The sequence below is a fragment of the Balaenoptera borealis genome, assembly GCF_965194805.1.
Source record: "Balaenoptera borealis genome assembly, chromosome: 2".
Taxonomy (NCBI): Eukaryota; Metazoa; Chordata; class Mammalia; order Artiodactyla; family Balaenopteridae; genus Balaenoptera; species Balaenoptera borealis.
The window spans coordinates 71,638,893-71,666,577 of NC_138867.1; the positions used below are offsets into that span (position 1 = coordinate 71,638,893).

At 33.6% G+C, this 27,685-nt stretch overlaps 1 long non-coding RNA gene across 1 annotated transcript in view; it reads left to right on the plus strand.

Annotated features, from left to right (window-relative positions):
- Positions 1–27,685, plus strand: part of LOC309622603 — a 40,380-nt gene extending 12,695 nt beyond the window's left edge. Inside the window, exon 3 of the long non-coding RNA XR_014241019.1 lies at positions 23–27,685. This is a non-coding gene — a long non-coding RNA (uncharacterized lncRNA). The remainder of the gene's footprint in view (positions 1–22) is intronic.

Below are 27,685 nucleotides of genomic sequence, written 5' to 3' on the forward strand. Positions count from 1 at the left end.
GAGGGAGAAAGAGGAACAGGAGGGAGTGGCTTCTCTACGTGCTCACCAACACTTGTTATTTATTGTCTTTTGATGATAGTCATTCTGACAGGTGTGAGCTGATATTTCTTTGTGGTTTTGATTTGCATTTCTCTGATGATTAATGATATTGAGCATGTTTTCATGTGTCTATCTGTATGTCTTCTTCAGAAAAATGTCTATTCAGGTCTTCTGTCCATTTTCCAATTGGGTTGTTTTTTTGATGTCAAGTTGTATGAATTCTTTACATATTTTGGATATTAACCCTTTATCAGATATATCATTTGCAAATATCATCTCCCATTCCATAGGCTGCATTTTTGTTTTGTTTTGTTTCCTTCACTGTGCAAAAGCTTTTTAACTTGATGTAGTCCCATTTGTTTATTTTGAAGTTAGCTAAATGAATAAGTACCTGAATGAATGAGGCCTCTAAACCACATAATCATGTGGTTTGGAGGTTTATGTGGTTTGGAGGCTTGTTCTGGTTCATTGTGAAATCTGAATGTATTTTCATGCCTGTAGATGAGTATACAATGTATCCACATTGGATCTCTTCGAAGGCTGGTTTGCTGGAGGCAAAAAGAAGTAATCCTGGTCCTAATGCAATGGTCTTCAAAATAAAAATAGAGCTAAATCTAGGAAATAATATTTTTGTTTTTTATTATTTTAAGTAAAACATGGTTTGTATTTGTTGAAAAAAATTAAACAAAACAGGTACATAATGTTCTGTTGAAAATCCTCTCTTCCAGTTCCCCACCTTCACCCCCAGGTGCAATCACTATTATTTGGTATGTACCTCTTTGTGACCTTTCATTAAAGCATTCTGTATAACTCTTTATTTAAAAAACCCTGGGGGGAAAATTATTCTTGATTCTATCACTTTAAAATAGTGTATGAGTAAAGTGCAAGTTTACCCCTCTGTCCTTTTTGCTGTCTTCAGATTTAACTTCTAGAAATAATCACTGTTTTAAACTTTGTATTTATTCTTCCCTATTTTCCAAGTTTATACATATAAATATGCTAATATATATTTATGTAGATATAGTTTTAGGCAAAGATACTATGCTATGCTTATTACTCAGTGCATTGCTTTTTTCAGTTAAGAATATGATATGCACACATTTCCAAATTAATATTTATAAAAACATGTCATAATCTTTTAAATTCTTATATAATAACCACTTTATATGACACATGATAATTTATTCAGCCATTCAGTTTTACTGGACATTACATTATTTCTAGGTTTTTGTTTCAGAAATAATACTGAAATAAATATCTTTCTACTGCTATTATACCATTACTTTTGTGGGATAGATTCCCAGAAAACGGATTTCTGCATCATAGTGCATACATCTTTTTATTTATTACATATCACCATTAGAGCAGTTTGTAAAAGTAAAGTCTCCAAAACATGTGTTTTAAAAAATCAATTCTACTGTAACAGATATGTAACTTATTGGGATGGAATATTGTGTATTTTATAAAATAATCTAGAACAAGATCTTAAAGATGAATGAGATCTTTGGATTGTTTTAGTGATTTTTTTCATAAACTCCCCAAGCTATATGTTTATACAATATGATAAAGCCATGACATGACATTCATGACCCAGTCTCAGATAAAAGAAAAGAATTCCACAACCAAAAAGAAAATGTTTTATAATCTATTTGTTTGTCTATCTTTATACACCATTTAGGGATACATGTCCCCAAGTGGCACTAATTGAAACTTTCCTTTTCTCTACCTATTTTTTTTCCCCACACATCCAAGATGCTTCCATGTTCAGCCTTAATAATTATCAAAAACTCCTACCCTAGTTCTAGTTTGCGTGTCTTCTGCTCTCTACCTTTTCCTTTTCATCTTGAGGTTTCTTTTCAAATGAAAGTGTGTGCAAAAGATAATACCCGTCAAAAAACAAGGGAAGAAAAGTAACTGAGTAGGAAAGCTGGAATTCTCTTTAAAAGAGGAGGGGGCAAAAAAGCAGATAGACCTTCCTGTCTATTTCTGTTTATTAGTCATCAATTCCATAAAGGATTTGAGGTTATTTTGAAACATATATGCAATATAATGAAAAATCTAGATAGAAGAAATGAGGCCAAATATAAAAGTGAAACCTATATTGCATACCATAGGTTTCAATGGGGTAATTACATTTGAGCCTAGGACTTGGCTTTGACTTGGGAGGCAATCAGAAGAGAGGAATGGACTTCTGGGTTCTGCTGAGGATGTAGAAAGCTGGAAAGTGTACCACTCCCACGCTCACAACAACAAACAAATTCAGATAATCTATAAAATCACAACTTGTTTTGAACCCCATGGAATTTAAGGTCAGAGTAACTAACTAACCTAAAATCTAAGGAAAGACAGGAACCTCCAAGGAGAGACAGGACAAGCGCACTTATTTACCTTGACACCATACAATCTGGTAAGAAGAATTCAACCAAAAATTTTAACCAGTTGGTGGAGGCCAAATGTGGGCTAATAGGAGGACATGGAACATGTAGGGGACACAGACACTGGGAGGATTCATGCCCACTCACCAGCTCTTCTTCATAGACCTCACCAGGTGTATACAACCACAACTGGAGCAAACTTTTATAATTAATAATTAATGTTTTATGTAAGTTGTTTCTAAGGACAGAAAAAGAACCCATTTTATGAAATGAATACAACCTTAATGTCAAAGTAGAATTGTAGCAGTATAGGAGAAGAAATTATATGGAAATTTCACTTAAAAAAAAATGTAAAACCCCTTAAGCAAAATGCTAACAATTCTACAGACTATTTTTAAAAGAAGACAACCATGATTGATTAAGATCCATCTTAGAATAGAGTGGGTGAAGAATGGGATTAGGGGTTGGGGACGAGGGAACAAAAAGTAAAACAAAACAAGATAAATGAAATAAAATCAGCATCATAAATTGATGATGATAGGAAACTTCACATTTATTCTGTGTACCTAAATTTTAATTAAAAAGAAAGTAAACTGGAGCAAGGAGAAGGTATGGAAAATCACATGAAATATTCTTATTTTGGAGATGGTCAGATGTCACCCTGAGGAGAGCAAATATATTTTTTTCCCCTGCTTGTCTGCACTCTCCTCCCACCAGCAGGCAGTGTCATTTGGTTGGTCCCATCTCTGTGAACAAAAACTGATAATGCGTTTCATGATGTCACTACCTAGCAAGAAGCCCTTGGCCTTGAGGTTCCGTAAACTCTGAGAAAGTGAGACCCACATGGTCAGAATTTTGCACAAGTAATACAGAACAATAAAAATTAGAAAGTAAAAAAAAATCGTATCACTTAGAAACATAATAAATATTAGGCAAATATCATTCTAGACATCTCTCTATTCACATCTGTGGGTAGAAGGATAGAGGTATGTAGAGATATCTAGAAGTAATTTCATAAATAGGAACATACCATGCATGTTATTTTCAAGTGAAGAATTAAATTAGCTTTGTTTGAATTTAACAAAAGAAAATGAGGTGAAACTGAAATAATTGCTAACTTCACATAAATATTTCTTCCCTACAAGATATGATTATTCCTAAAATATACCTATAATGTTCAGAAGGAGAATGACTATACATTCATTAGAAATTAAAATATTAACTACATTAAAATATTCTAGATATTAATTAACTCTCGAATATTAAATATAAATAAATTAATAATTTGGAACTTGTTTCCACCAGAAATTTTAAAATATGTCCAGAAATTCTTTGAAATTTTTTCTGATAAGAGGTGGAATTAACTCACCCTATTGTCCCTTTGAGAGAGAAAGAAGCAACATCTGAGATTAGGACATGAAGGGCATTGTGGCTTCTGTCTTGCTCTCTCTCTCGGACCACTCATTCTCGGAGAAGCCAGATGTTATGTCATGAGGATATTCAAGCAGCCCTAGGGAGACAGTGAGGAACTGGGGCCTCCTAAGAATGGTAGCAAGGAACTGAGACCTTTGTCACAGCCTTTGAGTGATTCTCCAGCAGACCCTCCAGGCCCAGTCAAACGCCAGCCAACATTCTGACTCATGAGAAATGCTGAGTCAGTACCACCCAGCTAAACAACCCCCAGATTCCTGATCCACAGAAACTGTGACATGATAAATGTTTGATCTTCTAAGCTGAAAGTTTTGGAGTGATTTGTTATACATCACTAGATCGTTTATACAGTCTTTTTTTTCCCTGAATTGTAAAATTTTGATTCACTTTTTAATGCTGGATTTTGTTTACTCATTTTTCTTTTCCAGAAGAATTAAGTGTTTGTCTCTGCCTTTATATCAGATGATAATTTAGCTCAGTAGAAAATCCTTAGATCAGACTTCCTTTCCCTTACAACTCTGTAGAGGTTGACACTCCATTTCCTAGCATTGAATAAACATACTAGTTCCTCCACTACAGTTTTCCCATTTATGCAATGACTGTTTTAATCTGGTTGTCAGGTTTTTTTAAAACTAAAATTTATTTTAAAAAATTTTTAGATTTCCAGAAAAGTTGTGAAGATCATACAGAGACTTCCCATATCCCCTGCATTCCTTTGTAATTAACATCTCATGTTAACATTGAGTTGGAGGACTTAACATATTTCCAAAATGAGAAGAGCAATTCTGATTAGAAATTAAATGTGGGGTTATTGTATATAGGTAAATTTTGAAGCTCTCATCATGGAAGAGATTACCTAGGAAGTGAGTTGTACAAAGAAAGAGCCTAGGGCAAAACCTTAAGAAAACCCAGTACTTAATGGTTAGATAGAAAGGAATGAGGCTACAAAGTAAATATAGAGAAACTGATGGTCAGAAATACAGGGGAAACTGGGAAAGTGCAGTGTTACAGAAGCTAATGTGAGAATATTTCATGAAAGGCATAGTCAAGGTTATCAAATCCTACAGAAAAATCAAGAAAAATAAGTGTCCCTTAAGATATATGACATGGAATTCCCTCTTTAAATAGGAAAACACAAAACTCACCAACAGTGAACATATTCAATATTTCAAAAGGGTAATATTCTGGGGAGTTTTAACAAAGATAAATATCTTTTGAAATGTCTAATTTTAATGTCCAATGAAATTTAAGGGAAAACTGCATTCATGGAAAGGAGTCTATTCTTAGATGATGTCAGGTTCTGCACTTGCAATTAGAGTATACATGCCCTAAGCGTTGTGTTTTGGGGACATTGCAAAATGCAGAGGTCTCCTAATCATAGTTGATTAGACCAAGGGTGAATCTTTGATATTACATGGCCCAGTCAGAGTCCTTTCCCAAACCTAAATTAGGACTGGGAATGACAGAGTGAGAGTCAACTTCTCCACGAGATTATAATAATAACAAATGGACTCAAACACATTTTTGCCCCTAATGAGGTTTGTATAGGCCAGAAAGCCATCTGCGCTGCAAGGGGCAGCTTGGTTTTTTTTGTTTTTTGTTTTCTTTTTAATATTGAAGTATAGTTGATTTACAATGTCGTGTTATTTTCAGGTGTACAGCACAGTGATTTAGTTTCATATATATATATGAAATGTATTTTTTCTTTTTCAGATTCTTTTCCCTTATAGGTTATTACAAAATATTGCATATAGTTCCCTGTGCTATACGGTAGGTCCTTGTTGGTTATCTATTTTATAGATGGTAGTGTGTATATGTTAATCCCAAACTCCTAATTTATTCCTCCCCCCTTCCCCTTTGGTAACCATAAGTTTGTGGGCCTATTTCTGTTTTGTAAATCAGTTCACTGTGTCTTTTTTTTTTTTTTTTACATTCCACATATAAGTGGTATCATATGATATTTGTCTTTGTCTGGCTTACTTCACTTAGTATGATAATCTCTAGATCCATCCATGTTGCTGCAAATGGCATCATTTAATTCTTTTTTATGGCTAAGTAATATTCCCTTGTATATATGTACCACATCTTCTTTATCCATTCATCTGTCAATGGACATTTAGGTTGCTTCCATGTCTTGGCTATTGTAAATAGTGCTGCAATGAACATTGGGGTGCATGTATCTTCTTGAATTATAGTTTTCTCCAGATATATGCCCAGGAGTGGAATTGCAGGATCATATGGTAACTCTATTTTTAGTTTTTTATGGAACCTCCATACTGTTCTCCATAGTGGCTGTACCAATTTACATTCCCACCAACAGTGTAGAAGGTTTTTTTTTTCCCACACCCTCTCCAGCATTTATTATTTGTAGACTTTTTGATGATGGCCATTCTGACTGGAGTGAGGTGATACCTCATTGTAGTTTTGATTTGCATTTCTCTAATAATTAGTGATGTTGAACATTTTTTCATGTGCCTGTTTGCCATCTGTATGTTTTCTATGGGGAAATGTCTATTTGGATCTTCTGCCCACTTTTTTTGATTGGGTTGTTTGTTTTTTTTTTGGTATTGAGCTGTATGAGCTGTTTGTATATTTTGGAAACTAATCCCCTGTTGGTCGCATCATTTGCAAATATTTTCTTCCATTCTGTGGGTTGTCTTTTCGTTTTGTTTATGGTTTCCTTTTGCTGTGCAAAACTTTTGAGTCTAATTAGGTCCTATTTGTTTATTTTTGTTTTTATTTCCATTACTCTAGGGGCAGCTTGTTCTGATCTATCTCTCATTTCTTTAATTCTCTCCCTGTGTACGTCTTAATTGCCATTGTGCTTTGAGGGAGTTCTTATGTTTCTGTGTGCAGTTTAGCCATAGAATTTCCAGGGTTTTTTAATAGGCTATATCACTATTCACAATTTCCAGTTCTTAGTTTACATTTGGAGATTATGCTTTTAATTCCAAGAGCATAATAAGCATAGTTTTTTTTTTTATAATCTGTGTCTGGTAATTTCATTGACTAGTGTGCCTGTGGATCTATTTCATTGTCTATAGTGTTAATTGCTTATGTTGTCTTTTCCCCTCACCTTTGGTTGTGTGATAGATGTTCTATTTGAAAAATAATTTGTAGAAATAATTTGAAACCTAAAATGAAGTTATCTACCTTTAGAGAGAATTTTCTTTTGGTTTTGGGTGCACAAGCAAAACAGATGACCTTCAGTCAGTTTCAAAGTGTGAAGTTTTCTGTGCAACCCAGATGACTGAAAGCTCATTGCACCTGCTTGCAAAGGTTGTAGTACTTCCTATTTGTCCATGTTCCTAAGGTGTGGCACACAGGGGTTGTTCACCAGGACCACCTGCCTTCCTAAGCCTTGGACTTAGCTTTTGTTGCTCTAGATCAAAGTGGTTATCAAAGGTACTGCTCAGCTTCTTAAATCTGCAAATATCTCCTGCGCAAAAGGAGCTCAGAAGACCCAGTGCTCTTGGGTTTCTATATTCTCGTGGACATTGACATGGTTACTTCTCACTATCATTTTGAACTCGAATATTTTTCTGGTTGCCTCTCATGTTTTGTGGAATCTGAACTTAAACAATTTGTGGGTCCCTCTTTAAGAAAAATCGTACAAAATTAGATACAAGGCCTTAAGAGGAAATATTGAGTGAGGAGCCCTGAAACTTAAACTTCATTAGCTTCATGATAAATCCTCCTCTGGGGGCTTCACTTGGTGGTTTGGTCCAAATTACCTGTTCTGTCATTACCAAAAGTGGAAGGCACCGTAATGTATCTTTAATGGCGTGAACCCTATTCAACATGGTGTTAAGAGCCACATCATGAAGAACAGCAGAGCTAACACAGCAGAACACCCCTCCCTGTCCACATGCATCTGCTCTTTGAGTGGAGTGGCAGGCAGAATCAACCACATTATTTATATAGTTATTTACATCTCATTCCTACTCTTTTTCTCTCATATAAGAAACCATATTTGAATCTAAAGAAGTTAAATTTGCATGTGATGCAACTCCATTATTATCTGCAATTTTTCTTTTGAAGGCTTCTTTAAGAGTTATTTCAAAGTGCATATTCTAATTCCAGATGAACATAAATTTTTAGGTACTTTTTATTGTTAATTATAAACTTTATTACATTGTTGCCAGTATTATAATCTGTGTGGTTTATACTTTTTCGAATGATTGGGATTATGTTGAGGTCAAATGGTTAACATTTTAATGTTTTGTGTACATTCTAAAAGAATGTATATTTTCTATTATTGGTAGGAAGTTCGGTACAAATCAATTAGATTAAATCTATTAAATGTGCTCTTAAAATTCTCTATAGCCTTACCTATTTTTTGCCTATATTAGTTATTGATATCTGAAAGAAATGCCTAATGGCTGTATACTCATCAATGCTCAATATGGTTGGGTTTTTTCAATTCTGTTAGCATGCCAAAAAATGGTATCTGGTGGACCAGAAATTGTGAATAGTCTGTGAAAAATGAAAGAGAATATAACCTAATTGGAAAAAATTTTAAGTCTAAAACACAGGAAGAGATGTGCACTTCTTGCCATGATTAGCAACAGAGATTGGATTTATATCTCCATTGAAAACAATTATAAAACTGGATTCGATGCCTAAAAGAACAATTATAAAACTGGATTCGATGCCTAAAAGAACGGTTTAAGACATTGGAGAACAGGCAGGTAAGAATCATTAAGGGAAACATAGGGCTGAACTCTATGATTGCTTGGCTTTCTGCAGGGAGGCACATTGGATACTGTGAAACATGGAGGGCAAAATGATGCTCTTACTGAATTGACAGCATGGAGATTGGAGTTCAAAGAAGCTGAGGCACCTGAGAGTTGCAGGCCAAAGTTATGGAGAAGAGGAGATATGCAGAAAAAGAGCTTCCAAGTTCTGCATAGGAGTTTTCTTGAGTCTTTGCTGAACACTAAGATAGACAAGCATTGGGCAAAGAGGGACCAGGGTTTTAAGCTGAACACTTTCCAGAGCTCACAGAGAGGAGAGTTTTGGATGTTCACTCAGAGAATTCAACAGAAACTCCAGAAGATCCATGTAGAATTAAACTATCCCTAGAGTCAAGGCTACTCTAAGCCCACCCAAACAAATTTTGAAAATGCCAAGGAAGTCATAAATAAAATCTAAAGCCTAGTAAGGTAACAGAACCCAAGGTCAATGTACAAAAATCATTTTTATTTGTATACAGTAACAAATCAACTATTATAAATTTAAAAAGCATTTAAACTAGCATTAAAAGCATGAATGGTTTAGAGCTAAATTTAACGTAACGTATTCAGGTGCCGACCTGGATACCGGGAACTACAAAGATTGTTGTGAGAAATTAAAGAAGATTTAAATAAATGGAAAAAAATATCATGTTCATTCAGCAGAATACTCAATATTGTGAAGTTGTCAATTCTTCCTAAATTCATTTGTAGATTTAATGTAATCCTAATCAAAATCCAAGCAAGCCTTTTTATAGAAAATGAAAACATTTTTCTAAATTAGATTAGAATGGTTAAATGGAAAAGACAGACAATATCAAATGAAGGATGTGGAGAAACTGGAATGCACATTGTTGGTGGGAATACAAAGTAATACACCTACTGTATTAGTCTTCTATTGCTGTGTAACAAATTACCACAAACAGTGGCTTAAAACAACACACATTTATTATCTCATACTCTCTTTAGGCCAGAAATCTGGGCAGAGTTTAGGAAGGGGAGTTTTCTGCTTAGAGTCTCACAAGACTGCCATCAAGGTGTGGTCAGGGCTAGTTCTCGTTTGAGGCTTGAGGTCCTTTCCCAACTCCCTCAGGTTTCTGGCAGAATTCATTTACTTGTGGCTGTAGAATTCACGGCAGCTTGCTTCTTCAAAGACAGCAAGGGAGAGAGACTCTAGAGTGAGTTTACTTGCAGCACAGAGTCTTATGTAAGGGAACATATTAACCAGAATAGCATTCTCTCATGTTGGCCATATTCTATTGGTTAGAAGCAAGTCACAGGTCTTGCCCACACTCTAGGGGTGGGAGTTATAAATGGGCATGAACACCAGGAGGCAGGGATCATGGGGGCCACCTGAAAGTCTGTTTTCCACAGTCATGTGGAAAACAGTTTGATAGCTTCTTAAAAAGTTAAATATATACTTATCACATCACTCACTACTTCAAATCCTAAGTATTTTCCTGAGAAAAATCAATGCATCTGTCCACACAAAGACTTGTTTGCAAATGTTCATAGAAATTTTACATATAATAGCCCCAAACTGGAAACAATCCAAATGCTTAGTTACTGGTGAATGGATAAACAAATTGTGACATATACAATGTGATGCTATTCAGCACTAAAAAGGAATAAACCACTAATATGTGCAACACATGAATGAATCTCACACATTTGTTCTAAGTAAATGAATCCAGACACAAAAGACTACATTCCATTTATATGAAATCATATAGAATTTATATATAAAAGAAAAGTATAATATTTCATAGTAATAGCAGATTAGTAGTTGTCTGGTACCAGGTATGGGGGATGGAGATTGACCAGAAAGGAAGACAAAGGAACATTTTGGGGTAATGGTGATATCCTATATCTTTAGGGTAGTGGTAGATTTATGCATATACATAATGTCAAATGTATGACTGGCAATTGTTATACCCATTTCAATATCATATCCTACTCCTCCTGGGTGGAAGATAAAGTGTATGAAGGAACTTATGTGAGATGTGCTTTATCTCATTGCTTAGGATAATAACATGAGTTTATATTTCACTCAAAAAAAATAGAAACCTCAAACTTCATACGCATGACTATATGGGAATGGGAGTAAAGGAAATGTACGTGGGGTTTAATCTCTAGATTGGAAAGCTCTTGAGGTAGATAGTTGAGAGAATTTGAGCCCATTGGCTGTGGCTAATCATGGAATTCAGATCAGTACAGAGCAAAATAAAAACAGAGATACACTAGATACAAAGAGAATGAAAAGAAATTTAGATAGAATAGATGAAATAGGTGAGCTGGAGGTACAGGAGAAAGAAACGTGCAGAAATATTCCAGGTGATGCCAAGTTTCAAAGTTTGTAGAAGTGGCAATGAGATGTTTAGGATGAGATGTAAGGATGTTGAGTCCAGAATTTCATAAAGTGGAAGTTGAAGATACCAAAACTGATTATAAAAGATGCATTGGAAATGAAACCTTTAAGTCAAGTAATTAAATATTTGAGAAAGATAAAAGAATAGACGGGAAACCTGTAAGTTATTGCAGTGAAGATGGGGAGATCATGATGCAAACAGATACAGTGGACTGCAACAGCCTTGAGGTGGGATAATGACCTCAAGACAGTGGTTGTTTGTTATTCTGAAAATATTCTTATCAAAATACCAGTCTGTGCTTTGAAATATGTAAGTTCAAAAGTTACCTTAGTGAATGAGACTCTGGGTTGCAACAATAGTACCTACACTAGTATTAAACTATAGGTTAATCAAGCCATCAATTAGAGGTTCCCCATTCCCTCACTCAAATGAAATCTGTACCATGTTTGTAAATGATTTTTCCAATGAATTTACTCTAATATTACCTCCTTGCGTTGCTTTCAAAGTTTAAATTAGGTACCACTAGAACCAATATTGTTTTGGCAGATACTTACTTATATAGCATGATTTGAAAGATTCATTTGAACCAAATTGTCTCTGCCACTGGCCTTTTTATTATCTATTAAACTGTTTCAAATGAACTTATCAAATTAATTTCAGTGAACCAGACATCAGTCAGAGCCCATAAAAAGAAACAGTAAAAAGAATTTTGAGATGTAGAGAACAAACAGAGAAAGGCATATCGCCCAGGAGAGCTTAAAGTAGTGGGCCTGTCTATAATCATGATGCAGGGTCCATGCAACCCAAGCAGAGGGGAGGGGAAGAAAAAGGAAGAAACACTGGCCTACTTTTCAGCTTGGGATAGAGAGGGCCTAGCTGTCTATGCACAAGCTTCTCATCTTAATGTATAACAAAACCATAATGTTCAAAAAGCAGTTAAGCTTCTTTGACTTGATTTAAAATATTGTTTTTACCTGTGGGAATAGAGCATTTTTTAGAAAAAAAAAATCTATGTAATGGTATTACTAAAGAATGGTATGTATCTAACTATAGGTGTAATTGCTTACACTTGTGAGCAATGCTTGCTAAGGATGAGGTAAATTTCAACCAAAACCTAAGGGTTATTAGTTATTGTTGGTGAGATTGTAGAGTGGATAGATTATTTCTCCATTACAAATAGTAAGAAAAATTGCCTCTTATGATTGGACTAGAAGATCACAAGTTTTCTTGCCAAAGGGTTCATTTAGACCCATGTAATCATCTTGGTTATGCGCTGGGGCCCTGGAGGAGAAGATGTAGGAGTTCTCAAGAGTGTCTGAGAACTTTTTTTCTTCTTTTTCCACCAAATTAGAGAAGCAGAGTATCAAGTACAAATTATGAATGGAAAACTATGAGGACTGAGATCCCTGGTGAAACCACAGATAAGCTCTAGAAAACTGAGGTATTTGAAAGTTGAAGCAAGGAGTAAAGAGAAAAGAACCCAGGGATTCTGCCTTTGAAGTTATTACTAAAAAGGGTATAGTAAACAGTAATGTACCTACTGTAGGGTATGTGTGTGTGTGTGTGTGTAAGTTTGTTTTGCTACAGGAAAATTATCTGTAAAATATTAGTATTGATGTTTATTTCACTTTTCTATTCAAGATGTTTTTGTTGATGTTGTTATAAAAAGGATAGCATGATTATGTCTGATAGAAGCAGGAGTGTCAAAATGTACCTGTGGAAGCAGCCTACCTAGTGTCAATTACCCTTTGTGCAGATTACTTTTTATTCTCAATCATTTCTTGAACAATAGACTTATAAACATACATCTATCAAGTAAAAATATAAAAATCAGACAGTACAGTAGATTGAAAACAGTCTCAAAATTCAGTGCCTACCCCAGATTTCATAAGTCCAACTCAAATGCCTCATGTCACAATTTCAGACGCCTCCAAGGATAGCCTAAAAGAGCAAGCATCCTGGTGAGAACCGAGGGCAGGTGGAGAGCTTGGGACCTGCTTAGAGGGAGCAAGCCTAGCTGGCCCCAGGGGGTTGTTACTTTGTGGCAATGCCAGCCCAGAGTAAAGCTCCTTCTGATTTTCCAAGAAAACCAGAAAATTCTGTTTTTTCAAAATGTAAATCCTTGTAATTTTAAACCTTGACAACTGATTTTAATTTAAAAACATTTATAGACCAAAAATTTTACAAATTTATTTTTTAGGGGGTGGGGGAAGCCAGCCCCTGGCCAAATTTTATATCTGGGCCAGTGGACTACCAATTGATTTACTGACTTTTAGTTGCTTCTGTATATTCTTTCACAGTCTTTGGATTAATTATATAAAGTCCAATGAGTAGGCTTCAAAAGAGAGACTCGGCTTCTAACATAAATGGCAAATGAGCTGAACTTTTTCTGTTTAGGAAACCTTTATAAGAATTTATAAATAGCCCTTTAGCATTTCATTGTGATCACATAGTAGACAATTGAAAGAATTATGAAACTTGAAATTATGAATCCATCATTTAAATCAGTTAACTCAGTCTCAAAAGTTTGGGGTTATTTCATGTGGAATAGACTATTTTGGTTTTCTACAGAACCTAGTTCACTGAATAAGCTACTCTTGCCCTGCATAGAGACAGGATAAGGGGTCTGAGATGACCATGGCCTAGGGCAGTTTGGATTTGGTTTATAAATATTTTAAAGATGTCAGAAATACCCTAGAGTTGTATAAGGGCCAGAGATTAAGAGATAAAATCCAAGAAAAGGAAAGAAAAATCCCACTAATGATATCAGGAATCAGAGAAAGAATGACATTAATGATACCCACTTATGTTTTGCTCTGGCAGTTCATTTGTGTCTGTGTGTGTGTGTGTGTAATGTGTTTTTTTTGAAAATAGAAATATTTTTCTGAAGGAAGTGTTAGCTCTCTTGTAATCAAAACATGGCCAATGCAGCTTGAATAAGCAATAACTGGTCTTGGTAAAAAATGTGTTTGAATTTTAATTTGAAAGTTGAAAAATTTTGACGTTTAAAAAATTTGAATTTACTAACATGAAAATGCATTGTTACGTTGTTGATTGGTTTTGTAATTTTAGCATTTCTTCTAGGGCTTTCATTGAGGGTACTTATATTGAAAACAAAATCAAACAATAATAATAACTATTATTATTATAATTATTATTGTTATTATTAGCTATTGGAGTATGTATTATCAGAAAAGTGTTTCTATTGGTAATTAAACTACTTGAAGAAATGCTCTTTAGAGAAAGAGCGGGGGAACAGATCATTGACTACGTCCACTGATTTTTTTCAAAAAAATAGTTTTTATGGAGAAGGGGAAGCTTCAAAAAAGGCAACTGTTGCTGATTAACCTAAATATTATTTCCTAGAACTTTTAAATTTAAGATGATTTAATTAGAAACTTTAAGAAATTACTAGTCCACCTTCTAAATAATATGTTCTTAAATCAATAGAAGAGAAAGAATTGCATGATTACTCGGCAGGTGAACTACTAGTTATCCATTAATTTTTATTCTGTATTTTGGAACAGATATGTATGAATATGATAATTAATAAATCAAATGAAAGAACTAACCAATAAACAATAATGAAAATTCACAGCTTCCAAAATTTTTCCAACCTTACTCTAAATATATGTCAATTACACTGTGTTTTTCAAGTCAATTCTGAAATTTAAGGAAAGGGAATCTTAAGGAGAAATCAATGAGAATCAATACATACATATGGTATCAGTTATAGAAAATATATGTGGATTTATAAGTGTACATTTATGAGGGTTACTCTCATGGAAAGCCAATGAGCAACTTTAAAAGAAAGGAAATTATTTGAAACCATGAAAGATATAATTAGACCACCATAGGTGCCACAAAGAAATCTTTCTTTTTAAATGCTTTCCAGGAAAACTGTGTCCAGGCATTAGATCTGGTCTCTTCCCCCACACCCCGGCTTTCTTGAGGTCTAATTAATATACAAAAAACTGCTCATATTTCATGTATACAATTTGATGAGTTTAGACATATGCATACATCCGTGATCAAGGTAATAAACATTGGATCTAGTTGTTATAGCATTTATGATAAGTGTAGCCAGCTTTGGATAGATGCTTAAGGTGCTTTAAATATTTTTATTTTTTAAAAGTATTTGAAAAGTCATTATCTTGTATGGGGGAGACCAGAGTGATTTTGGAGTGAGGATGTCAGAATTATTAGGAAAATACCGGAAATGATAAATACTCTTCAGTCAGTGGTAACTGCCATGAAGAACATGTTCTCTTAGTTTTGAAGTTTGGAAAGTATGTTCCAGAAAACAAAGAGAAAAACCAAAGCAAACAAAAAAACCTATCAGATGCATTCCAGCATTTTTAACCATCTCCATTTCTTACTCATTAAAAAAGTAAAAGATGGAGAATATCCTTGACAATGTAAACATTTTATGCCAGACATGCATTATATTATTTAAATATTATGAATCCTGTCAATGCCTGTAATTGGTTCTCACATACATACGTGAGGATTCACATTTTTTCATGATTAGGACACAACATATTAGCACACATTTCAGAGAATGTTATTGCATTGGCGTTCCAAAAGTGAAAATCCTTGGATTTTAAAACTGCATGTGCCAGAATCTTCTTGGCCAAAAGATTCACAGTATCTATTCTAATGTAAAATAATCTCCATTTCAAATGAAGCAGATATACATCAGTATTAAGAAAGCGAAGAGCTCAACCTAATGCTGGAGGTCTTCTAGTGACACTTCACTCCCTCGTAAGATTTTTCCACAAAAGGATCACTACGTGAAAGACTTAACAAAGGGCCACACGTGGCCCTGGGTTTAGTTTTTAGCGTAGTGGGTTATATTTTTATTATAATTGTTTCTTCTTTACTAGTCTATGCTTAAGGGATCTGCTCTTATAAATGACTACAGGATAAATAAAGCTAACAAACACAAGTGACGGTATCTTTTGGCATTAAGATAATTATAGATCATTACGCGATAGGAACAGTCAATAGTCCTAAAGTAATATGATTAAATAAAGAACTTTAAAACTGTAATTCACCTAGGCTTTTTAATATTTTACTATTTCTCCTTTGTTGCTTCAAAGCTATGAATTGCAAGATTTATTTGTCACTACTCTCTATATTTTCTGCTATACACAGTATTTGTAGGCTATGGCAACCAATCCCCTTGGGCTTTCTTTTGCTTTAATTTGCATAAAGACAGGCATCATATGAATATTCAGTGAGTGGCTTTGCATTAAGTAAGTGCCCTTAATCAGCTTTTCAGTTCAGTTTTATTGGTTGCACGCACAGTCTGTTATTTCATCCAGAAAATCTGAAGGCCCTACAAACTAACCAGGTAAGGTTGTAATTCCTTGATGCATTTAATGAAAGAATATTATCATTTGATTACATAGGTTCTGAAGAATGCTAAAAGCATGGTGAGTTTTTTTTTCTTTCCCTGTGTTTTTTTCATCCCGTGGTGGTCAGGTGGGTGCATGATTCTCTAATTTGCATAAACATCAGCTCTATGAATAATTCATCAGGGTTATTTTAAACACTAGGTTTCTACTTTGGATGGCACTAGGGTACTGCCATTTGATTGGCTGAATGCTGTTTTCATCACCAACAGAATTCCTATAACACGAAAATACCTAAAGGAGCTGAACTGAATATACAGTATTTGTTTTTTGAAAAATGCCTGTTATCTTTTCAAAGCAAATTGTCCTGTTTTCCCCCTCCCTAACATTAGGGCTTCTAGCTTTTCATGATACATACATTACAAGCTCAAATGTGGCTACCGTTTGTAGACTTGACCGGTATCTGTGATTTCTGGAGAATGGGATAGCAGCTGTATTCTTCTGAACATGCATAAACATGAGCAACATGTAAATAAGAAACTGTCACATGCATATGGAGCCCTGGACAGCTCCATTGCTAGGATCCATTTATTTTCCTTTAACAGAATCCTCTTTTTGAATAGATAACTTTGAGACTGTTTCATCTATTTTAAAATGCCATGGACAATTATGGTACTATACATGGGTATAATAAGCATATATGATCTGACAAATTATTTCTTGCTGAATATGCAATTTATAGTTCCTCTCAGCCCACCTACAGATTTTTAAATTTGGTACTTCTTTGCAATACAGTAGTGACAAGGGAAGTGTTAATCAAGAATGACCAGGTAATTAATTTAGATATTAGGGTGTAATTCACTCCCATAATTTACTAAAAATAAATTGTCCCTTTCTTTATGCTTGTGGAGATGAGGAATATGGAGGTTCACGCCATTCTTTGTTAGTTACTTGAACATTAACCATTTGCATTTCTGGTCTGTGTCCTCACTGACAAGATTCTCATTGTAAACATCTGTGATCCTGAAACATTACGGGCATATGGGATTGGAGAATGGTGTAAATTGAATTTAGTCTTTGGCACATTCCGTTTTTGTTTTCCTTCTCCATAGAGGAATGTATCACAAATAAGATGCTGAACAATTACTGTTAGGAAAGGTATATTGAATGATACGTGTAATCAGTTAGTCTGTGTAATCAACTATAAAATACTCCATGTTCACTGTTATTTCCTGTACATTGAATGGGTAAAAATACCAAAGGCATCTTTAATAATGAATAAAGAAAGCTGAAAATTTCTCAATATTTAATAGGTTTTCTGTCTAAATTTTTTAAAGTTCACTCTAAATCATTTCACTATAACATTCTTCACTGACTTTTTGTAATTAATATTCAAATATGAGTTTCATACGATACTGAAACTGAAGAAAAATAAAATTCTTTTCATTTTCCTTCCTAGCTATCTATACATGTAATGACAGTGTTGGGTTAGTTCCCACTTTTCGTTATTTGATTTTGTGTAGTTAGGTGAGGGTCTATTTCTATTTCCTTTTCTTTCTTTTTCTTTTCTTTCTCTTCATTTTCTTTTTTGCTATATCTTTGGAATCAATAGAATAAAGAAATATCTCTGAGACAATATTCCTTCACTCAGAACCGACTTTCATAAGCACATTTGACATATTTATTTTATCTGTTGAAAAAACACTTCATAATAAAAAATGGAATAAGGAATTCAGAACAAAAATTTTTTTAAATGAGATGAAATTGTAAATTTCTATTGGACTTTCATGTACTCACATCAGCTACTGTGTTTTACATGTAATTATAAATAGTGATTTAAATCTCACATCTGTAGTGTTCTTTGTTTAGTTAAATCTTACAGGATTCAGTATGGATGCTGTTTAATTATCAGCCATTAAATGTTTACAGCTGTAATAAGCACTAAGCAATCTTTACCATACAATACAAAGACTGTAGGTTTGGAAATATTTAACCAAAGACTCTCATTCAAGTGATGCTCAATCTATTGAATAATTTTCATATGAAATTAGCTAAACTTACATTTCTTCAACATTTATTCTTTTCATTTGTTTCAAAATAATCCAAATAATTTTCTGAACAAGAATGAATAGGTATAATTTCAGAAGAGATTCCTATCCTTCTTTAGATCCATGACAGCATGTTTATAATTCTATTTAGATGTGTATAATTTTGAAAATGAAAAATTCTCATCTAACTTTTTGATGGAGATATTGTGAAATATCCAATTTAATGTGATAAACTGAGTTCCTTTATGCTTTTGCCATTTATATTATTTTTAGCAATCACTGAAGCTCTTTTAAAGAAAACATTTTAATTGAATTGGGAAACGGCAAAGCTAGTGAATGACTACAGAATTTACCTTCCATTTCAGTGAGAGATTCTTCCTAGAAGGATAGGAGTCATCTTGTATTGCATAAACCTTGTTTAAAAAAAACCAAAGCATTTGTTTATATTTTAGAACAAACTCATGACATAAATAGAATTAAAATTATAATGCATTATATTGCTAAGGAGGAAAAATACTTTATATCTTGCAAGTATAGTCTTATTTCATGTAGTGCTTTTATATGTTTAGACATTTAAAAAGAAAAGCAGTGAGGCATAATATATGTTTATACTGTCATTTAAAAGATGTTTTTCGTCAACATGTGATCATCTTGTATTTGGTAGATAAAAATAAATATGCAGATACTATTATCTGTAATATTTTCATTTTCATTTAATCTTCTGATTACATTGTCAAAAAATTGTTGGTGAGGGATTTAAGCAATTAAAGCTGTGTATATATCCTTGCTAAATCCACTGGTAGTTAAGGAAAATTGCAACAAGCAAGTGCTTTGGTCTACATAGAATAAAACCTAAATTGATCTACAGAAGGTGAAGCCTTAAACTTGAGGAACGTTTGTCTGTACAAAAGTTTTGGAACTGAATATCACCTTAAGGCAAGAGGTATCAACTACCTTGTATGGATTCCCCTAACAAATTCATGCATCTTTATGAAAGAGTGAATCTTCTCAATGAACCTAGGACATCCCTTAAGAATTCTAATCTAATTGATGGTGCAAGTGTATGACATGATTACCCATATACAAATCCCTCTATCCAGTGTCACTCATTTCCCAGGAACCCAGTCATTCAAATTTGCAAATATACTTGAAACTTTCTTTGCTTTTTCCTGAATGGATACTGTTTAAATCTAGATAGACTGTCTTGTTTAATAACATGTGGGAGTTAGCCATTAATTTTCTTAGGATAGAGGAGGATGAAGAGGAGGAGGAGAGGAGATGGTGCAGTGGCTTACTTCTGAGCTCTCTTGTTCTCTTTAACACTCTTGTTGGAGTTCCTCTCTGCTACCCCGATTGCTCAACTCCATTAGTTAGAATTTGTACACTCAATATTTTAATGGGGTGAGGTTTCATGAAGTTATTGGGTAACTTGAATTTGCACACTCTTAAAATATGATCCTTATCACGTTTAGGTTGCCAGCCAGTATCAATAAAGATGCTATAGGCTTAGGTAATATATATTTTTATTAAATTTTTAGTTCAGACCTTGTTTAAAATTTCCCAAGTATCATAAACCCAGCGGCATCCTGATTAAGTGATGAGGAGAGCAAAAAATAACATTTGTAATTAAAATTCTATTTTAAATGTTAATTATTTTGGAGGGAAATAAAACATTTTCAGTCTTCTATCACATTCTTTATGGAAGAGATACATGACATATTGAAAATCTACCTGGTATGAGTACTTAAAATAGAAAGATCCTTTAGGAGAAATTTTCAATAAGGGAGGCTCTTTTCGGATTACCATGTGGTCTCTATTTATTTGTTAGCATAGTGCATTAAATTCATAGATTTTTTTTATGGTGAATCTTGACTAAATCACTCTGGATTCAAATAGTTAGTATTGTATATAGTGTTTTTGCATTTCTAATTAAAAGGGAAGCTGGTTAAAAGTTGGGTGTTACACTTTTTTTGTTAAGTTTTAGTATCAAAATTATATTAGTCTTATAAAATGTGCTGGGCAGCTTTCTTCTTTTTTTTTCCTCTGACACAGGTTGTATATGAATTACTATCTATCTCTTTGAGTTTTGTATAAATTGCCTGTAAATCTACCTGGGCCAGGCATCTTTTGGGGGGAATTTTTTCTTCTTGATTCAAGATTTACTACTAAGTGGTAGTAATCAGTTGGGTTATTTCTTTCTTACTGTATGCATTTTGATCATTTATATTTTTCTAGGAAATTGTTCTTTTCATCTAAGTTTTCAACTTCACTAACATAAACTTATTCATTGTATTTTCTTATGATTTATAAAATATCTACTGTATGTGTAGTCTGTCCCCCTTTTCATTTTGTATTTTAGTTATTTGTGATTTTCTATTTTTCCTTTGGTCATTCTTGTAAGAGTTTTGTCTATTATCAGTACTTTCAAAACAGCAGTTTTGGGTTTTTCATGTTATCTATCTTGTTTCCTTGTTCTTTGTTTCATTAATTTCTGTTCTTTAAAGCTTTGTGACCTTGAGTTCCTTACAGATTATTTCTAAGCTTTGTTCCAGCTCCAAAATTCTACGGTTCTGTAAAAAGTTATTCTATGTTTAGAAGCCAGTGGAACTCTTACATAAGCATAAAATGAAGTGGGATGATAGTTATTATTTGGTGAACTTATTCTTTTATGTAGAAACCCTTTGCCTTGAGTAATCACAACTAGACCATTTCACATGCTATGAGTAGACTTTAGCCTTTGAGGAAGTCTACTTGGAAATACTCTTATCTTGCTACTCCTGATGATCATGTGATATTTTTAGGGATTTTTAAAGTCTATCACTTAACTTTAATAGAGAGAACTCAATCTGCAGAGTAATGTTTGAAATATGTTGTGCTTAGGACTAAATAGGATTGCATTAACTGCTTAGAAAATGTTTGTGAAAAGTTCACAGTACAACACACGATCATTTTAGACTCATATAGAAGGTCACTAAATCTAGTTGGGAATCTTTGAGTATTCTCCATTTCGTGTGTTGACCACTCATATAAAATTATCTCAAAATCAGGCAAAGCTAATGAAAAAGTGCATCAGTATTCTAGTCTGCTTGCTTTGAAAGTATTTTCTTAGTGAAATCAAATTCACGCCTTTGGTATTTTAACATTAAATCAAGTTAAACTCTCAGTTAATTAACAGACACACATAAAAAAATCACAGACTGAATTCTTATCTGTATGAAGAGTTGGTTTTTGTTTGTTTGCTTGTTTGTTTAGTCCCCTGTCTGTACATTGTCCTAGGATGAATTACTAATACAGAGCGGCATTCATTCTTCTTCTTTTAGCCTGGGAACATGATAAATCATACAGACTATACAAATGTTGTGATTGAAGCTATTGGACATGTTTGAGATTTTGTACAAATATACTTAAATAAAATCCAAAAAGAAAATAAGAACTTTTTGAAAAAAATATTTTAGCAAAATGATCAAGTGTCTTGTGGAATATAGTAACTTTGACTGACAGCTCTATCATTAGAATTTTGTCATCAATTATAGCCTCCTTACAGCTTTTTTGATTCGTAGAATACTGATTTGACCTACTTTATTTAATAAAGGCTCTGATTCATTTATCTGCTTTACATGTAATAAAAATTTGAGAAGAAAATAATTCTTTAAATGTTAATATTATACATAAGTGATCCAAGATGTAGAAAATAATTTTCTTTTAAATACAAGTCCTACAGTAATGAAAAACATTTTAGTCATGATTATTTTTATTCCAATGTGATCAATTTCACATTTGCTTTTTAACATGATTTCAAGAATAATTTTCTACTTATTTCAAGGTCTGCAAATTGTTTAGTTCCATATCTAGTTCCCAGATACTTGTATCAAAATATGTCTGAGCTTGCACCTATATTTTCACATGAAATTAGAACATTAAAACTAACTTCAAATACTCAACTCAGTGATTCTTTTTCTCTGAGAATATCCAGATTCCTTTGCCACCAATTTTAAAGTCTTCTGGTCACAGTGAGAAGAATTTTGCCTACCAACAGACTATCTTAATAAGTCATATAAAGTACCCTGGAGAGAATTAGATTTCACATAGAATTAAGTCTCAATAGTGGTTGTTTCTTGATACATCTGAGACAGTAAGGGGTATTTAAAAAGTAGTAATATCAAGATTTTGAGGGTTTTTACTTATAATTAACTTACAGTGCTTTTGTGCAACCTTATAGGATTTTTACCTGATGGCAGATTTGTATGACATAATGGAACAAGCTGGGAATAGACTCAAATCTCATAACAAATGTTGCAATTATATAAAGACTCACTGGAAAAACTTATCCTTTTACATGTACAATGCAATATTATATTACCAGTACTTATATTTTATAAATCAAACATTGAATGTCTTCTATCTTCCTAGTCTTTCTGTGAGAAATAAATGATAAATAACTTTCTCTAAGTACTGAGACTCACATGAGGCAGTCTGTTAAGGGGCAGCTACAAAAAAAAGAAGTGTTGCTTGGAAACACTTCCCTTTTTATGTCAAAATTTGTAGCTTTTTTCTCTTTATATTTGCAGAAAAAGAGAAGAATCTTGTCTCAAGTATTCATCTACTTCTGTTTATTCTCCACCTGATATGCTAATCTTTGATTATTTTATCATGATAATTTTCATTGAGGCTGATTGTAATATTCCAAACAATAGATGCAAGCATGAAAAGGAAAATATGGAGTAATAGCAGGTGATGATTCTTTTTTAAATCAAAAATTTATTTTTATGTAAATGCCTAGGGGAGGAAGAGAGAGGGGTGAGGGAGAGTGAGAAAAGAGTATTGCAATTCCACATGTAAAAGAATAAAATTATCTTACAAAAATTAACTAAAATGAATTAAAAACACAAAATGTAAGACCCCAACTATGGAACTCCTAGAAGAAAACATAGAGTAAAAGCTTCATGACATTCAAAGTGGGAATGATTTCTTGGCTATGACACCAAAAGCACAGGCAACAAAGCAACAGCAGACAAATAGCAATATGTCAAACTTCTGTGTATCAAAGGACACAATACAGATTGAAAAAGCAACCTATGGAATGGGAGAAAATATTTGCAAATTATATATCTGATGAGAAGTTAATCTAGAGAATATATAAATCCCTACAACTAACAATTAAAAAAAAACCTGATTAAAAATGGACAAAGGACTTGAATAGACATTTCTCCGAAGATGATATGCAAATGATCAACCAACATATGAAGATATTCTTAACATCACTAATCATTGGATAAAAGCAAATCAAAACCACAATAAGATACCATCTCACACTCATTAGGATGGCTAATATCAAAAAACCCCCAAAAAACAGAAAATAACAAGTATGGGTAGGGATGTGGAGAAATTGGTACCCTGTGTGTTGCTGGTGGAATTGTGCAACCAAATGGTGCAACCAGTATGGAAAACAGTATGGTGGTCCCTCAAGAAATTAAAATTAGAAGTATCACATGATCCAGCAATTCTTATATATCTAAAAGAATTGAAAGCAGGGTCTTGAAGAATTATTTGGTTTTTTAAAGAATTTTTTGGACATCTATATTTATAACAGCATTTTTCACAATCACCAAGTGGTGGAAGCAATCCAAATATCCATCAATGGATGAATATATATATATATAATGGAATGTTATTTCAGTCTTAAAAAAGGAAAGATATCCTGTCACATGCTGCAACATAGATGAAACTTGAGGACATTACGCTAAGTGAAATAAACTAGTCACAGAAAAGGCAAATACTGTATGATTCCACTTATATGAGGCAAACAGAAAGCAAAATGGTAGTTAGTGGCTGGGGGAGGGAGAAATGAGAGAGTTTTTGTTCAATGGGTATAGAATTTCAGTTTCAAGATGATACTGTTCTAGAGGTCTGTTGTACAACAGTGTGAATATACTCGACACTGCAGAATTAAAAATGGTTAAGATGGACAGTTTTATGTTAGTGTTTTTAACCATAATTTTATGTTATGTGCTTTTTTAACCACAATTACAAATTTAAAAAAAGTGTTAACTCAACATGCATTAGACAATATAGAAGATTTTGCCAAACTTTTCACTATTAAGAAGAATTGATTTGAAATGAATTAAAAATACATATCTTTCCAAATTTTTGAAGGAAGAGTAGTATATTTCAAAGTATTTTTTATAGTGGAAGTCAGCAACATACACAAAGTTAGAGTTTGAAAAATCTGTGTAATTGTTCTAGTCTTCTGAACAAATAGGCAATTGGGCAAACCAGAAAATATTGACTTTATCCTAAGATATTATCTACTTACATTTGGTTCTGAGAGATTCAGAGCACATTAATCTCTGGTTTTATAGCCTGATTAGAATTTTTAACATTTTTTTGCCTCTGATATTTTTAATTATCTAGCTATCCATCTATCCACCCATCCATTCACCTCTCCATGCATCCATCTATATATACATAATTTTCCTCCTTCCATTTTTCCTTCAACCCTACAATACCTGTAGGTTCTTACCATGACCATATGTTCCTAAATATTTTGCTTAAGAATTTAAAGAATGTTGAAAGGAGATTTATCAAGACTTTTTAGGAATTCTTGATGAAGCTGTGGACATATTTTGTGCCTTTTTACCTATCTATAAAATCCCCCTAAATTTTAAGCAACAGCTAATGTGACTCATACTTTTCTTAGTCTAAATGACAAAAGGTAGCTGCATTGTGATTCACAATGGATGATCCTCTCCCTTACTAATAATGACTATTGTATTTGCTGTTCTTCACACTAGTTGCTGTGTCAGGACAACTGCATATTTTGCACAGTGCTCTCTAGCAAATGTTTTGAAATTTACCCTCCAGAGACCATCTGCTATAAATGGGCTTCAGTGCAGTTAATGAATATTTTATTACCCTCATTCCTTTTTTTGGTCTAGAATGAAAAACATGGGTTAAGTGTGAAGTGTCAAATTAACAGAAATGTTTCATTGAACCATTCATTCTCTGAAACATTTTTGTTAAATATATGTGTGTATTTCATGTAATCAATTTACTAATGCAAATGTATACCAGGGAAAACATGAGTGACTCAATATGAAATGTTTAATAGTTTCTAAGCATAATTTCTGGCACTATAAACACATCACTTTTGATTGACTTAAAATAAGACAGTCATTGACTGGTTGAATGAATCTGATCATATATTCTCTAGAAAATCAAACGCCTTGAGAAAATCTGCAGTGAAATTATTCACCACATACTATTTTTCTGTTGTCACTATTTGATCATCTTTTGCCTTGTGGCCATGTAAAATAGTGCTGAATTTCTCAGATCGTTCATTATTTGCCTATCAGAGAATTTCTGTGTGGTATGGGTCAAATTTGGAGATTCAGTCTTCCAAATTCCTCCTTTTGGGAATAACTCAGAAAATGACTCTGTTACTATTAGTTAAATGATGTCATGTAACATCATATCTTTGCATTTCAGGAACTGCATATATGTTTTCTATGGTTTTAAAAACAGATGAGCCAAAATGTCATGTGAGATTTGATGAGTACATATTGCTCTGGCAACAGGGTGCAATTAAAGAACATTTAGTGAAAAGCTACTATGTGTCTGATACAATGTTAAACATTTCAGTGAGTCATCTCATTATGTCCTCACCATCACACTGTAATATAAAAGCTAATATCACCTACGTTTTATAGTTGAGGAAATTCAAGTTCAGAAAGGCAAAGCAATTTGTCCTAGGCCAACTTATAAGTTGAGGTTTGGGTTAGTCTAATGCAAAAGCCTATATGTTTTCTATTTTATCATGTGGATCCCAGGTTAATACTGATAGCCCTTCATAATATGAATACAGTTATTTTTAATTAGATTTTTTTTAAAATTCACTTTTTAAAATAAAAGTAGAAAAAGGAAAAGAAACTTATGACTTCTTGTTATGTGATAAACATAAGGCAAGATACTTTCAAATGCTTTATACTGAATCCTTAAAATAAAAATTAGGTTATTTCTATAGCAAATATGATAGGTATTGTTGAATTTTGAATTCTAGACTTCAGCTCTAATTAATATAGTCCATATTTTTCTCAACTAAGGTGGATAATTGATTTTTTAACCTCGTGTAAACAATATAGATAATGCATGTTTTGCTTTTAGATCAATGATTGAGCCAGTTTTTTCTTGCTAGATTTATTCATGCATCTAGCAAATAGTGTGTGAGTGCATACAATATGACAGGCACCCTTCTAGGTGCTTGAGTTGGATGGTGAAATAAAAATATCTGCCCCTATGGAAATTACATTCTACTGAATTTGATCTCTGGAACTAACTCATACACTACATTGAAATATATTAGTTGTAGAAAATATGCCTCTATAACTTTCATCTGCCATTTGTTGGATTCAAGATGTCAGGATCATCAAAACATCAAACTTAAGGTGAATCTTAATCTACCAGTTGGTAAAACAATTCCTTCCGTGTATGTGTGTGTTTGTGTTTTATCTCAAGAAAATTGAATAGAAGGAAGTGCTGAGATGTTCAGTTGAAACAGACTTTCCTTCAGTCACCAAGTAACGTCAATAGCAAATTCGGAGATGGAGTAGGTGGTTATGTCACTGAGCCTCTTTTAATTTGTTTCTGGCATCTTATCTCTTATGTTCCTTTGCTTTTTTTTTTTTAATAATTTATTGCATTTTATTTATTTTATTTTTGGCTGCGTTGGGTCTTCGTTGCTGTGCGTGGGCTTTTCTGTGGTTGTGAGCGGGGGCTACTCTACTCTTCGTTACGGTGCGCAGGCTTCTCATTGCAGTGGCTTCTCTTGTTGCAGAGTGCAGGCTCTAGGCACACGGGCTTCAGTAGTTGTGGCACACAGGCTTCAGAAGTTGTGGCTCGTGGGCTCTAGAGCGTAGGCTCAGTAGTTGTGGCGCACGGGCTTAGTTGCTCCGTGGCATGTGGGATCTTCCCGGACCAGGGCTCGAACCCGTGTCCCCTGCATTGGCAGGCGGATTCTTAACCACTGTGCCACCAGGGAAGCCCTCCTTTGCTTTCTTATCGCTACCTCTGTGAGAAGGCCTAAGACACCTGCATTACATGGTTCTCATTACCTCTCACTTTATATTTACTCTTTCTCATTTCTATTTCCACTCTTAGTGATCTTCTTGTCTGTTTCTCCATTATTTGCTTGCATCTGAATTCATGTCATGAAAAGATCCAGAGTCACTGTATGCAAAAGGAGGCTAGTTCCTGTGGTTAAAATGCTATCACATAACACTGACGTTTCTGTGTATATATTAAGCAATTACAAATTTTATTTAGGTCTTAAAATTTATC